The sequence below is a fragment of the Mandrillus leucophaeus genome, unplaced genomic scaffold (assembly GCF_000951045.1).
Source record: "Mandrillus leucophaeus isolate KB7577 unplaced genomic scaffold, Mleu.le_1.0 Scaffold1695, whole genome shotgun sequence".
Lineage (NCBI taxonomy): Eukaryota > Metazoa > Chordata > Mammalia > Primates > Cercopithecidae > Mandrillus > Mandrillus leucophaeus.
In genome coordinates, this window is record NW_012101693.1 from 125771 (window position 1) to 138022 (window position 12252).

Sequence of the window (12252 nt, forward strand, 5' to 3'; positions counted from 1 at the left end):
TTACCTGAAATTAACTCAGAAGCAGATTCATGTGCTCATATTCCATTTCCATGTAATTATACGGTTTTGAGTGAATTTCTTAGTCTTGATTTTTAATTTAATTGTGCTGTGGTCCAGGAGACTGTTTGCTATAATTTTTTTTTTATTTTTTTGCATTTGTTGAGCAGTATTTTACTTATGAATATATAATCAATTTTAGAGTATGTGCCATCTAGCAATGAGAAGAATGTATATTCTGCTGTTTTTAGGTGGAGTTTTGTAGATATCTATCAAGTCCACTTGATCTACTACTGTGTTCAGGTCCTGAATATGTTTGTTAATTTTCTATCTCCATGATCTGTCCAATATTGTCAGTGGGGTATCATAGTCTCTCACTAATGTCATGTGGGAGTCTAAGTTTCTTCGAAGGTCTCTAAAAACTTGCTTTACAAATCTGGGTGCTCCTGAGTTAGGTGCCTATTTATTCAGGATAGTTAGCTTTTCTTATGGAATTGAGCCCTGTACCATTATGTAAAGCCCTTCTTTCTCTTTTTTGAACTGTCTGTTTTGTCAGCAACTAAGATTTCAACTTCTGCTTTTTGCTTTTATCCATTTCCTTGGTACATTTTTCTTCATACCTTTATTTTGAGCCTACGTATGTCATTGCATGTGAGATGGGTCTCTTGAAGACAGCATACCAATGGGTCTTGGTTCTTTAGCCAGCTTGCCACTCTGTTTATTTTAATTTGGGCATTTAGCCCATTTACATTGAAAAATGGTATGGATATATGTGGATTTGATCCTATCATCATGATGTTAGCTGATTCTTTTGCAGACTTATTTTTGTGGTTGTTTTATAGTGTCACTGGTCTGTGTACTTTAGTGTGTTTTTGTAGTGGCTGGTAATGGTCTTTCCTTTTCATTTTTAGTACTTCCTCTACTAGCTCTTGTAAGGAAGGTTTGCAGATAATGAATTCCCTCAGCGTTTGCTTGTCTGAAAAACATCTTATTTCTCCTTTGTTTATGCTTAGCTTGGCCAGAAAGGAAATTCTAGATAACAATTTCTTCTCTTTAAGAATGTTGAATATTAGCCCCAAATCTCTTCTGGCTTTTGGGGTTTCAACTGAGAGGTCCACTGTTAGTCTGATGGGCTTCCCTTTGTAGTTTCCTGACCTTTCTCTCTAGCTGCCTTTAAAATTTTTTTTTCTTTTATTTCCACCTTGGAGAATCTAATATTTATATGTCTTGGGCATGATCTTGTGAAATATCTTACTGAGTTTCTCTGCCTGTCCTGAATGTGAATGTTGACCTCTCTAGCTAGGTTGAGACATTCTTACGGATGACATCCTGAAATATGTTTTTCAAGTTGGTTTAACTCTTCCTATCTTTATCAGGAACACCAATGAGCTGTATATTTGGTCTGTTTACATAACCCCATATTTCTCTGAGGCTTTGTTCATTCGTTTTATTTATTTTTTCTCTCTATTATTGTCTTCCTGTCTTATTTCAGAAATCCAATCTTCAAACTCTGAGATTCTTACTTCTACTTGGTCTATTCTTCTATTAATTATGCATTATGAAATTTTTAAAGTGTGTTTTTCTGCTCTATCAGGTCTATACTGGCTATCTTTCTTTCCCTGTCATCTCCTGCAATGTTTTATCGTGATCTTTACCTTCCTTACATTGGGATTTATTTATTTATTTATTTATTTATTTATTTATTTATTTTGAGACAGAGCCTCACTCTGTTGCCCAGACTGGAGTGCAGTGGTGTGATCTCGGCTCACTGCACACTCTACCTCCCAGGTTCACGCCATTCTCCTGCCTCAGCCTCCTGAATAGCTGGGACTACAGGTGTCCACCACCACGTGAGGGTAATTTTTTCTATTTTTAGTAGAGATAGGGTTTCACCATGTTAGCCAGACTGGTCTCAATCTCCCAACCTTGTGATCCACCTGCCTCAGCCTCCCAAAGTGCTGGGAGTATAGGCATGAGCCACCATGCCCGGCCTGCATTGGGTTTCAATGCCCTTCTGTAGCTCCATTAACTTTGTTCCTATCCATATTTTGAATTCTACTTCTTTCATTTCAGCCATCTCAGCCTCAGCTCAGTTCCAAATCCTTGCTGGGGAAAGGATGTGGTCATTTGGAGGAAAGAAGGCACTTTGGCTTTTTGAGTTTTCAGTGTTCTTGTACTGATTCTTTCTTACCTTGTGGGCTTATCTGCAATCAGTCTTTGAGGTTGCTGACCATTAGATTTTTTTTTTCCTATTGTCCTATTTGATGTCCTTGAGGGTTTGATTGTGGTATAAAGTGGGTTAACTGGCTTCATTTCTGGGAGATTTTAGGGGGCCAACACTCAGCTCTCAACTCCTAGTCTGTGTGCTCTAACTCTAGGAGACTTTTACTGAGCGCTGGTGGATTCAAGGGCACCTGCCTCCATGTGGGCATTCACCACAGTGGCAGAGGCAAAACAGCTGGAGGGGGAAGCAGGGGCCTCTGCTGGGGACTGTGTGCATGATTGCACTGGAGGTGGTGTTAGCTTGGGGTGGGGTGCTAGTCAGCACAGGTCTGGGTGCCTTCTCTGTGTCTCATGAGCAAAAGTGATCACTCAGGGTGTGCAAGGATCTTCTGTTGTCTGTGCAGCTTTAGTGCAAGGTTTGGGTGTTTGTGGGGGTAGGGCTTGCTGGCTCTGTGTCCACCAAGGCTTCATCTGCAATGGTAGTCAGCAGGGGTGGGGGCACATGCTGTACTCTTGCATGTTGGTGGGACAAGTAAAACAAAACCCACCCATGCAGATGAACACCAGCAAAGTGATGTGGGGAGGTGCTGTGGGCTTAGAGGATTTTGCTGTATGGCAAGAGAATGTGCCAGCTAACGCACAGCTACAGGGGCTGCCTCACTAGAGGTCTCCACCAGTCGGGCCTGCCATTCACCATGGGAGCTCCATCCTAGGGGGCCCTAAAACCTCTGTCAGCCAAAAATCATTGGCTAGGGTAGGCAGAAACCCCAGTTTGGAGGTTCCACCTGGTGACGAATGGGATTTAGGACCTACTTAAGTCATCAGTCTGGCCACATTTTCATAGGGCAGTTGTGCTGTGCTGAGGGACTGCCTCTGCTCCCAGTTGGCTTGGACTCTCCAAAGCCCAAAGGCTTGAAAGGCTAAGTTTCCCAAAGAGCAAAGATGGTGGCCCATTCCTCCCTGTGGGGGATCTCTCTCAGGGACTTTTCAAATCTTTGTCAGCTGGGGAACACCAGGAGGGGTGGCTGGAGGCCTTGGTTGGAAGGTACTGACCAGGGAGGAGGAAAGGGAACAGGCACTTGCTTAAAGAAGTAGCCTGGACACTTTCTGATAGAGCAGCTAGGCTGTACGGGGTACTGTTTCCACCCCTGGTTGGCTTGAACTTTCCAATGCCCAAACGCTGGAACAACTAAGTCACCCAAATAGCAAAAATGGTGGCTCACCCTTCTCTCTGGGAACTTCATCCCAGGGAGGCTTCAAAACTATGTCAGCTAGAAATCACTGGCAGGTGTGGCTGGAGACCCTGGTTGGGAGGTTCTGCTCAGTGAGGAGAAACAGGATTGGGTACCCACTTTAAAAAACAGTCTGGCCACATTTTCATAGAGCACCGTTGTTGTGTTGGGGGATCCCTTTCACTTCCAGTCAGTTTGAACTTTCCAAAGCCCAAAGGCTAGAATGGCTACATTGCCCTGACATGAAAGATGTCAGTGTGCCTATCCTCCTGGGATCTCCATCCCAGGGAGGCACAACACTGCTACAGGTGACTGGCTGGAATTTCAAACCAGTGGGTTTTATCATTTGTGGTGCCATGGAAGTGGAGCCCACAGGCTGTCACTGCTCAGCCCCCTGAATTCAACCTCTTTCCTAGGGCTATGCATAGGGGTGTAACACCCCACTTTGCCAGAGTTGCAACTACTTTTGCTGGGAAGCTCATAATGCCAGAGTATCTAAGGCTCCTCGGTCTCTGCACATGCTTGAGGAGCTGCTCTTCTGAGACTCCACATCATTCTGTCAGACTGAAGGCCCTGGTGGAGTGGGTTCACAAAGGGATCTCCTGACCCAAGGGTTATAAAGATCTATTGGAGAAGCATGGGTTCCCAGGGACGCACATTCACCATGGCTTCCCTGGGCAGGGGAAGTTCTCTTGGCTCTGTGTCACTCCTAGGTGGGTGGCCATCCTGCCTTGCTTTTACTTCATTTTTCATGGGTCAAGTAGTTTCTTTGATTAGTACCAACATGAGTACCTGAATGTTTCAGTTTAAGGTGCTGTATTTACTTGCTCCTTCCATTCCTCTCTATTAGACCAACACACAATAGCTGCTTCTAGTTGGCCTTCTTAGCTACGCCTCTAATTCATCTTTTGTTAGGTGTTTTACATGGTGAGATATAACCTCAAAAAGACAAATCTAAGAAGTAATGGTCATAGAGAGAAAGTAGAGAGAGAAATTATGATAAAAAGTTTATTCAAAGAGATGACAACAGAGAACTTCTGACCTAGATAAAGATATTTATGTTCAAGTACAAGAAGGTTATAGAACACCAGGCACACTTAATCCAAACAAGACTACTCCAAGACAATCAACAGTCAAACTCCCAAAGGTCAAGGATAAAGAAAAGATCCTAAAAGCAGCAAGATAAAAGAAACAAACAATGTACAATGGAGCTCCAATACATCTGGCAGCCTACTTCTTAGTGGAAATCTTACCAGCTAGGAAAGAGTGGTATTACATATTTAAAGAGCTGAAAAGTAAAACAAACAAACAAACAAACAAACAAACAAAAAACAACAAAAACAAAACAAAGCAAAACAAAAAACAACAACAACAACAAAGATCTTTTATTCTAGAGTGGAGTATCTAGTAACAAGCCTTTTCCAGACAAACAAAAGCTGAGGGATTTCATCAACAGCAGACCAATCTTATAGAAAATGCTAAAGGGAGTGCTTCAATAAGAAAGAAAAGGACATCAATGAGCAATAAGTAATCACCTGAAGGCACAAAACTCATTGATAATAGTAAGTACACAGAAAAAAACCCAGAATAATATAACACTGTAACTGTGGTGTGTAAACTACTCTTATCCTAAGTATGAAGAGTAAATGATGAGCAAGTCAAAAGTAACAACTAGAACAACATTTTAAGAGAGAGTCAGTAAAAGGAGATACAAATAGAAAAAAAACAAAAATTTAAAAAGCAGGTTTATAGAGTTAAGGCATAGAGTTTATAATAGTTTTCTTTCTGCTTGTTTGTTTTTCATGCAAAGAGTGTTAAGTGTTTTCAAGTTAAAATAATGGATTATACAATAATGTTTGCAAGCTTCATAGTAACTTCAAACCAAAAGATACACAATGGAGACAGAAAATGTAAAAATGAAGAAGCTAAATTAAATCACCTGAGAAAATCATCTTCACTAAAGAACACATAAAGGAGGACAATTATGAAATGTCAATTAGACCTATTATTTGAGCCCATTACTGGAAATTTGCCTGTAAAACTCTGTTCAGATGCAATAATGATTTAGGTAGGTCTGACTTCCCAGAAATGAAGAGAAGTGCTGAAAATAAATAGAAGATAATAAATCTCTTAATGATGCAAAGGGAAAAAATAAAAGAAATTATGTTTTCTCTGGCCAAAAAAAAAAAAAGAAGATGGAAAGGAAAGGAAAGAATAAAGAAAGTGAAGACTACAAAGCAGTTAGAAAACAAATAACAAAATGGCAGGGGAAAATTATTATCATATAATATCATGATAATAATATTGAATAAATATAGACTAAACTCTCCAATCAAAAGACATAGAGTGGCTGAGTGGACAAACAAACAAGACTTATTGATCTATTGCCTACAAGAAACATATTTCACTTATAAAGACAGACATAGACTGAAATATACAGATGAACAATTGTTCCATGCCAACGGAAATAAAAAAGACTAGCAGGAGTCACTAAACTTACATCAAAAAAGTACAGCAGGAGTCCTTATGCTTATATCATACAAAATATATTTCAAAACAAAATGTATAATATGAGACAAAGACAGTCACTATATAATAATAAATGGAGCAATTCAACAAATGGATGTATACAACAATTTTAAATATATATGCACCCAATACTGGAACACTCAACTATATAAAGCAAATATTATTAGAACTAAAGAGAGAGACAGGCTGCAGTTCAATAATAATGTGAGACTTTAAAACCCCACTTTCAGCATTGGACAGATCATCCAGACAGAAATTCAACAACAACAACAACAACAACAACAGCAAAAACATTAGACATAATCTGCACTTTAGATGAAATGGACTTAATAGACATTTGCAGAACATTTCACCAAATGGCTGCAGAATACACAATATTTTCCTCAGGACATGGGTCATACTCAAGGATGATATGTTAGATCACAAAACAAGTGTTAAAACATTCAGAAAATTTAAATAATATCAAGTATCATTTCTGACCACAAGGAAGTGAAAGTAGACAGAATTCTGGAACATGTACAAATACACAAAAAATTAAACAGTATGGTCCTGAATGATCAGGGAGTCAATAAAAAGTTAAAAAGAAAGATTAATTTTAAATTAAATTAATTTAAAACAAAATTAAAAGATTTCTTGACACAAGTAATAATGGGAACACACCATACCAAAACCTGTGAGATACAGCAAAAGCAGTTCTACCAGGTAAGTTTGTAGCTATAAGTTCGTACATCAAAAAAGAGAAAAAAATCTCAAATGAAGAACCTAATGTTGCATAATTAAGAACTAGAACAGCAAAAGCAAACCAAACACATAATTGGGTGAAGAAAAGAAATAATAAATATCAGACCAAAACAAACAAAAAAAAATCAAAATTGAAAAAAATTTAAAAAATAGTGAAACAAAAAGTTGATCTTCTGAAAAAATTAAATAAAATTCACAAACCTTGGGCTGGGCACAGTGGCTCATGCCTGTAATCCCAGCACTTTGGGAGGCCAAGGTGGACAGATCATGATGTCAGATGTTCAAGACCAGCCTGGTGAAGATGGTGAAACACCATCTCTACTAAAAATACAAAAATTAGCCAGGTGCGGTGCCAGGCATCTGTATTCCCAGCTACTCAGGAGGCTGAGGCAGGAGAATTGCTTGAACCCAGGAGGCTAGAGATTGCAGTGAGCCGAGATCATGCCACTGTACTCTAGCCTAGGTGACAGAGTGAGACTAAAAAAAAAAAAAAAAAACCTAGCTAGACTAACCAAAAAGGAAGACAAAATACAAATAAATGGAAAAAAGGAAGAAGATACAAATAAATGAAATCAGAAATATATAAGAAATCATTACAACTGACACTGCAGATATTTAAAAAGTTATTAGTACAAACTATGGGCAACAATATGCCAACAAATTTGACAACTGAGAAAAAACAAACTAATTTCTAGACATATACAGTTTACTAAGATTGAACAAAGAAGAAATTTAAACTTGAACAGAGTAGTAGCAAGAAATGAGATCAAAGCTGTCATAAATAGAAAAGCCCAGGAGCCTTTTCTTTTTCTACTAAAGAATAGTCCAGGAACTGATGGCTTCATTGCTGACTTTTATCAAACATTTAAACTAATATTAATTGTACTAAAATTATTTTGAAAAATCGAAGAAGAGGGAATATTTCTAAACTCATTCTATAAGGCCAGTATTACCCTGATACCCAAACCAAACAAAGACACATCAATAAAAGGAAGCTATAGGCCAATATCTCTGATGAATATTGATCCAAAAATTCTGAACAAAATACTAGCAAATGAAATTTAACAATACATTAGAAAGAACATGAATCAAGTTGAAGTGGGATTTATCTCTGCGATGCAAGGCAGGTTCAACATATACAAACCAATCAATGTGATACATCTTGTCAACAGAATGAAGAATAAAAACCATACAGTCATTTCAATTGATAATAAAAAAGTATTTGATAAAATTCAACATCCCTTAATGAGGAAAACCCTAAAATAACTGGGGATAGAAGGAACATACCCCAGCATAATAAAAGCCCTATATGACAGACCCAGTCTACTAGTATCATACTGAATACCAAACAACAACAACAGCAAAAACAAACCTGAAAGCATTTTCTCAAAGATCTGGCACACTACATAAGTGTGCACTGTCAACATTGTTATTCAACCTAGGTACTTGAACTCTTATCTACAGCCATCAGACAAGAGAAAGATATAAAGTGCAACCAGATTGGAAAAGAAGAAATCAAGTTATCCTTGTTTGCAGCTGATATAATATTATATTGCAAATACTTGTGGACCTCACAAGAAAATTATTAGAACGGATAAACAAACTCAGCAAAGTGGTAGGATACAAAATCAACATGCAAAAATCAGTAGTATTTCTGTATGCTAACAGTGAACAATGCGAAAAAGAAATTAAAAATGTAATCCCACAATAGACACACATAAAATTAAATACCAAGGAATTAACCTACCCAAAAAGGGAAAAATATCTCTTTAATAAAAACTATAAAAGACAGATGAAATAAATTAAAAACAATACCAACATAATGGAAAAAACATTCTATGTTGATGGACTCAGAATCTCAATATTGTTATAATGTCCCTAACCACCCAAAGCAATCTATGTATTCAATGCAATCCCTGTCAAAGTACCAATGACATTCATCACAGTAACAAACAATCATAAAATACATATAAACCCCAAAAAACCCAGAATAGCTAAAGCTATCTTAAGCAACAAAAAAGAAAACAAAACAAACCACAAGAAGAATAATCACATTACCTGACTTCAAATTATACCACAGGTTTACAATAACAACAAAACAAACATGGCACTGGCATATAAACTGATACGTAGACCAATGGAACAGAATAGAAAACCCAGAAATAAATCCACACACCTACAGTGAACTCATTTTTGACAAAGGTGCCAAGAACATACACTGAGGAAAAGACAGTCTCTTCAATAAATGATGTTGGAAAAACTAGATGTTCACCTGCAGAAGAATGAAACTAGATTCCTATCTCTCACCATGTACAAAACTAAAATCAAAATGGATTAAACACTTAAATATAAGAGCTCAAACTATAAAATTACTACAAGAAAATATTTGGGAAATTCTCCAAGACATTAGACTGGGCCAGAATTTTTCAAGTAATATCCTACAAGCATAGATAACCAAAGCAAAAATGGACAAACGGGATCACATACAGTTAAAAAACGTCAGCACAGAAAAGGAAAAAATCAAAACAGTGAAGAGACAAACCCATAGAATGGGAGAAAATATTTCTAGACTACCCATTTGACAAGGATTTAATATCCAGAATATATAAGGAGTTCAAAAAACTCTATCAAAAAAATTATAATTCAATCAAAAGATAGGCACAAGATTTGAATAGACATTTCTCAAAAGAAGACATACAGAAGGCAAATGTGCATATGAAAAGGTGCTCAACATCACTTATTATCAGAGAAATGCAAATTGAAGCTACAACATGATATCATCTCACCATAGTTAAATGGCTTACCTCCAAAAGACAGGTAAAAATAAATGCTGGCAAGGATGCAGAGGAAAGGGAATCCTTATACACTCTTGGTGTGAATGCAAATTTGTACAGCCACTCTAGAGAATAGTTTTGAGGTTCCTCAAGAAACTAAAAATAGAGCTACCATATGATCTATCAGTCGTACTGCAGGGTATATACCCAAAAGAAAGAAAATCAGTTTATTGAAGATATATTTGTACTTTTATGTTCTTTGCAGCACTGTTTACAATAGCTAAGATTTGGAAGTAGCCTAAGTGTCCATCAACAGATGAATGGATAAAGAATATGTGCTGCACATACACAATAGAGTACTATTAAGCCATAAAATGAATGAAATCCAGTCATTTGAAACAACCTGCATAGAACTAGACATGATTATATTATGTGAAATAAACCAGGCACAGAAAGACAAACATCACATATTCTGTCTTATTTGATGGAACTAAAAATCAAACAATTGAACTCATGGACATAGAGAGTTGAAGAACGGTCATGAGAGGTTGTGAAGGATAGTGTGGGGCTCATGGAGAGGCAGTGAGGATGGTTAATGGGTACAAAAAATAGAAAGAATTAATAAGACCTAGTATTTGATAGCACAACAAGGTGATTATAGTCAATAATAACTGAACTGTACATTTTAAAATAACTTGAAAATGTGGCTGGTTATTTTGTAACTCAAAGGATAAATGCTTGAAGGGATGAATAACCCATTCTTCATAAAGTGCTTATTTCATATTGCATGCCTGTTTCAAAACCTCAAGTACTTTATAAGAATATACACCTACTATGTACCAACTAAAATATAAAAAAATACAAAAGACACAACAAATACAAAAATAATAAAAAGCAAGGAATCAAAACGTACCCTCTGAGAAAATTACTTTCACCAAAAGAAAAACAGGAAGAATGGAAAGAAGGGAAAAAAGACTACAAAACAGCAAGAAAGCAAACAACAACCAAAAAATGGCAGGAGAAAATCCTTTCTTATGAATAATAACATTGAATGTAAGAGGATATAACTCCCCTATCAGATATAGAGTGGTCGAAGTAATTAAAAAAACAAACAAACAAAAAAAAAAACAAGATCCAATGATCTACTGCCCACAACAAACACACTGTACCTGTAAAGACACACATAAACTGGAAATAAAAGGATAACAAATGATATACAGTGCAAATGAAAACCAAAAGAGAGGGGAAGTAGCTATAGACATACTAAATTTCAAAACAAAAATTATAAAAACAGATTTAAAAAGTTATTAATGATAGAGAAATCAATTCAGCAAATATAACAATATGAAATATATATGCACCCAACACTAGAGCACTCAGATATATAAATAAGATATTATTAGATTCAAAGAGAGCGATAGATCCCAATGCAACAAAAGCTAAATACTTCAACACAGCATTATCAGTACTGGACAGATCATCCAGACAGAAAAATCAGCAAGAACACATTGCATTTAATCTGCACTATAGAACAGTGGACCAAATAGATATTTACAGAATATTTCATCCAACATCTGCAGAGCATATATTTTTCTCCTCAACACATGCAATATTCTCAAAGAGAAGTAATATGTTAGACTGAAAAGCAAGTCTCCGAAAGTATAAATAATTGAAATTATAACACATATCTTCTACGACCACAATGGGATAAAACTAGAAACCAATAATGAAAAATTTAGGAACTTATACAAACACATGGAAATTAAACAATACACTCCTGAATAATCAGTGAGTCAATGAAGAAATTAAGAAGATAATTAAAAAATGTTTTGAAATAAATAAAAATATCAGAATCCACCTCTGGGGACAGGGCATAACGAAATAAAAAGCAGCAGAAACCTCTGCAGATATAAAAGTCCCTGTCTGACAGCTTTGAAGAGAGCAGTGGTTCTCCCAGCACAGAGGTTGAGATCTGAGAACGGACAGACTGCCTGTTCAAGTGGGTCCCTGACCCCTGAGTAGCCTAACTGGGAGACATACCCCACTAGGTGCAGACCGACACCACACACCTCGCACGGCTGAGTACATCCCTGAGATGAAGCTGCCAAAGCAAGAATCAGACACCAACACTCACTGTTCAGCAATATTCTATCTTCTGTAGCCTTCGCTGCTGATACCCAGGCAAACAGGGACTGGAATGGACCTCAAGCAAACTCCAACAGACCTGGAACTGAAGATCCTGACTGTTAGAAGGAAAACTAACAAACAGAATGGACACCCACACCAAAACCCCATCAGTACATCACCATCATCAAAGACCAAAGGCAGATAAAACCATAAAGATGGGGAAAAAGCAGTGCAGAAAAGCTGGAAATTCAAAAAATCAGAGCGCATCTCCCCCTCCAAAGGAACGCAGCTCATCGCCAGCAATGGAACAAAGCTGGATGGAGAATGACTTTGATGAGTTGAGAGAAGAAGGCTTCAGTCGATCAAACATCTCAGAGCTAAAGGAGGAACTACATAACCAGCGCAAGGAAACTAAAAACCTTGAAAAAAAGTTGAAGAATAGATAACTAGAATAACCAAGGCAGAGAAGTCCATTAACGAACTAATAGATATGAAAACCATGACACAAGAACTACGTGACAAATGCACAAGTTTCAGTAATGGACTTGATCATTTGGAAGAAAGATTATCAATGATTGAAGATCAAATGAATTAAATGAAGTGAGAAGAGAAGTTTAGAGAAAAAAGAG